Here is a 4,501-nt window from a genome sequence, read left to right as displayed (position 1 = left end):
TCTTCTTCGCATTATGGTCTATGTCTGTTGTTCTTCACACCAGCTTTTGCCCTTGCCTGTCTGGGAGTCAAGTGCTCACTCCTCCTCCAGTCGCCACCATCACCGTTCCGGAAGTCCTTCTACAATAGGCACCACCGCCGCAAGTTTCCTAGGACAGCAGCCAAGAAGAAGCGGGCTCGCTAGGAGGAATCAGTTGTCCTCGAACTCCGTGACTCCGCCAGAGCCCCAGCTAGGTTGTCCCGGCAGCCCAAAGTGTCCTTGGAGAGGCAGTCCTCACCCACCTCCGAACCTCCACCTTCACCAGCCCTCGCCAGGTTGCTCGGCTAGAACGGACCCTTCTCCCCTACCGACCTCCTATGGCTCCCTCACCCCGGGCCAGACGACCTTCCACAGCTCCTCTACCTCTTCCATTGCTCTGTCTAGGCCAATCCCCAGTCGCCCAGACGTCATAGCTGGAGATGCTGGCGACACCGGGTAGTGTACCCACACCCCCCAACCCTGCCACTAAAGATGTTGGAGGCTTTGTCTTCCTGGTTTGGGGCGCAGCAGCTGCAGCAGCAGCAGGCTTAGGCCCCTTCCAACAAACATCCTGTGGCACAAAGATCCCACCCTCGCTCACCCCCCACGGACTCATTAATGTTCTGGGAGTCCGGTTCCGAGCTGAGGGGGGGCCCAGGTCCTCACAGGGGCTGCCTGACTACTCTGACTCGAACCAGGAGTCGGTCTCAGCAACCTCTCCGGCCCCTACAAGGCCCCAGGCCTTCGTCAGGAGAACGTACCTCCCCCCTGAGCCAGGAGACCCTCCACGGCGCCGCCGGGGACGGCCCTCTAACCTCCAATGCTCTGTCTTGGTTGGCCACCTGCCGCCCAGACGTCGCAGCAGGAGACGCCCCCCCGGGGCAGCAGTGCACCCACCCTCCCAGCCTTGCTGCTGGAGATGTTGGAGGCTCTGTCTTCCTGGTTCCGGGTGCAGCAGCTTCAGCAGCAACAGGCCCAGGAGACCTCCAACTAGTCTCCTGTGGTACGGGGATCCCGCCCTCGCACCCACTTCCCAGACCCTTCAATGTTCTCCGAGTGAGGGTTCCGAGCCAAGGAGAGCCGGGTCCTTACAGGGGCTGCCTGACTACTCCAACTCGGCCCAGGCCTTCATCAGGAGAAGGGAACTTCCCCACACCTATGGAAGCTCCCCTCTCTCTTAAGACACCTGATGACATCATCAGCCAGGCGGTGTACAAGTGGGCTCAGGTCCCACGGTATTGGTTTGTGCACTGACACCAGGGGACTAGCCATTTTATCGAGAGTAAAGTGGGGGAAGGATGTAGTTTTCTCTCCCAGGTTTCGACCTAGAGGTCCGGCGACGGGCGGAAAACTAGGTTAGGAGTACTTTGAGTTCTGGCAGCTCCACCTGTCGAGAAGGGAGATGGTCCTAGCCCTGTTAAGAACGTCCCCGGGTCGCGACCCTGGAGGCCTTCGACTCTCTGGTCTTCTGATCTGTGCTGTCCACTGCAGGTCCTTATCGAGTGGCAACGCTACAGGATAGTAGGTGGTGTGCCCGGGCAGCCGGCCAGGCCCTCTTTTCATGGGAGATGGTGGGCCTGGACCTCCAGTCGAAACTGGAAGGAATAGCTCCCCCATCAACTCCCCCTCTCCGGCCCCTTTAGTCTTATCCCCCCAGGATGACCGGGTGCCAAACGAGTTGATGGAGTTCCTGTAGGCTCCGAAATTAACCCAGTCCTCTCTGAAGGTTCCAAGTGTTCCCTGAAGAAGGCAGTGATGGGTAGGGAAATACCGGGTAACACTGAAGTCCATTTATTAACGGATAGGAGAAATACAGGTGGTGACTAGCGTGTGCCATGCACGGCCCACGAAGTCAGACAGACTGCCTTGCCATATGGCAGCCTCGGGGCAATGTTGCCACATAACACGTGCAGTGTTGCCACGTAATTATATACATAGATGCTACTCAGCACAGTAGCTTATATACAAGGTTGCAACTCGGCACAGTGGCTTAGATACATAACCTACACTCTCTTCCATGGCAGGCCTCTAAGGTAGCCCAGACCACCCTGACCATGGACGCCATGTAGAGGCAGAAGGCGGCCCTCGCCACTATGGCAGGACTGGAACAACTCGGCGCCAGGTTGAAGGCACTGGCCGACAACCCTAACTTCCTCCACCCAGATTTGGCACTACTCCTGCAGTCCTGTAAACTATACTGACAACCTAGCCTGAGGGCCACTGTCCTTACGTTGTCTGTTTTTCCTATGTTACTATGAATTAATCTGATATGTCTCACCCCAGGATCCATTCACCATCCGACCGTCAAAGGACCACTTACTACAGAAGGCCCTCTTCCTAGTAGCGATGGCCACTGGCTTCAGTTCCTCCCAGCTCAAGGCACTTATGAGGTTCGACCACTGGACCTCCTTCGCCTAAGGAGATTCTGCAGTTCCCCTGGGACCTTATCCTACCTCCCTGGCGAAAAATGAGGAGATCCACGGGCTCCAGCAATAGCTGTTCCGGCATGGAAGGTGGAAGGCGAATACCACCGATTCTGCCGGGTCAGGATCCTCCAACAATGCCTCTCCGCTATGGCTGATCACACCACCAGCCAGCATCATCTCTTTGTTCATCCTCAGTCACTCCACCCGCTGTCAGTCATAGGATTGGCAGACAGGTTGTGGAGGGTTATAGAGGAGGCTGACTCTGGGAAGGCCCCATGTCCCTGCAGTGTATGGGGTGTAGCGGCTCCACTGGCCTTCCTGAGGACCCACTCCTTTTCACAGGTCCGGGAAGGGGATCAGTGGAAATCGGTCTCTTGTTTTATAGCATGACACCTGTCTCACCAGGTGTCAGTCGCACCCTGCGAGGCAATGGGTTTCACCCCTCGACACACAGACAGCACACTAGAAAAAACACGAATTAATGTAGCTTAATCAAAGGCTAAATAAATTCAAATGGTCTTTCCCGTGCTCACTGCTCTCCTTACATCATAGCACCCTCCTTTCTGTGGAATATAGCAAGTGCACTAGCAAAACTCATCTCACTCAATAAGGGTCTTTGATGATTGCTGAAAAGCCTATTTTTGCTGAGTGAGCGAAGCTAGAGCACGCACTTATCCCGCCCTTCCTTCATCTCCATTCCCTTGCTATTCCTGATGTAGATTTTGGAAAGTAAAGACCACCTGAATCTAACTCAGGTACGCCGTGAGTGGCGCAGGCAGTAAGGAGCTCTTCTGTGCAGGTACCCATTCTCTCAAGATGCAGTTTTCTTCAAGCTGGTAGCAGCCTATACTGATATAGATGTGTTAATATTGGTCTTTTCACCACTTAGGGTGATATCTTGATCCTTGAGGTCTAATATAGCAAGTGCACTAGCTTTGCTCACTCACCAAAAATAGGCTTTTCAGCACGCTTTAAAGCCCTATTATGGAGGATTCTAATGCTCGCCACCACACCTGGGGAGATGAAAGTAGGGATAGAAGATGGGACCAAATAGCAAACTACATCTTATATTCCAACCTATTACGGCTGAATGACAGTAATACAACTCGACTAGATGATTGATAAGGCACCCTATCAGCTTTGGATTCATCTTTAGTCGATGGGAGTCTATACCCTGACACAAGATGGGAAGTTTACGATGATCCCTTGGAGAGCAACCATCTCCCAATTTGTATTTCTTATGGAATCAGCTTGACAGATGCCGTTCCGATAATTCAATTTAGTTTGAATAGGGCAGATTGGGGGTCATTCACGAGGGAAGCCATAGCGAACTGTTCTGACACAGACATTAACACTAAAATCAAACATATTTTAGACACATTCATCATTGCGGCAACAAAATATATTCCAAAGATTTCTACAACTCACAGCATGCCTGGAGTTCCATGGTGGAATACAAATTGCCAACAAGCTATTCGAGAACGCAATAGAAGGTTCAGAATATTCTACCAAGAACCCAACCAGATTATTCACATAGAGTTTAAGAAGGCATGGGCTCGAGTACAAAGAATCATTAAGGAAAGCAAATGCAGGTCCTGGCAAGAATTCGTCTCCACTCTCAATAAGGACATTCCTTCCTCTGAAGTGTGGTGGGTTGTTAACCGTATCAGGGGACGGAGGAGTGCTCCTATCCCTCTCCTTAAGACTGAGGGACGGATTCTGGATAATCCCTTAGACATTGCCACCCGTTTAGCCCACCAGTTCGTGCGAGTTAGTAGCTCCGCAAGCTATGATCCTCAGTTCGCTCTTGAGAAGGAGAGGGCTGAGAGGTTGCCCCGGTCCTTTGACGTTGGAGGGAGGGGCAGAACTATAACCGTGAGTTTTCCTAAGACGAACTCGATCGTGCTTTGAAATTCTGCAAAAGAACCAATCCTGGACCGGATTGTATTACATACGAGATGCTATAGCACCTGAGAAGGGCAAACCTGCTCAGGGAGCTGGGGGTCTACAACGAGACATGGACGTCGAGGGTGTTCCCAGTCTCTTAGAAATTTGCA

Source organism: Homarus americanus, unplaced genomic scaffold, assembly GCF_018991925.1.
Source record: "Homarus americanus isolate GMGI-L3 unplaced genomic scaffold, GMGI_Hamer_2.0 scaffold11151, whole genome shotgun sequence".
Taxonomy (NCBI): domain Eukaryota; kingdom Metazoa; phylum Arthropoda; class Malacostraca; order Decapoda; family Nephropidae; genus Homarus; species Homarus americanus.
This window is presented reverse-complemented; position numbering follows the sequence as displayed.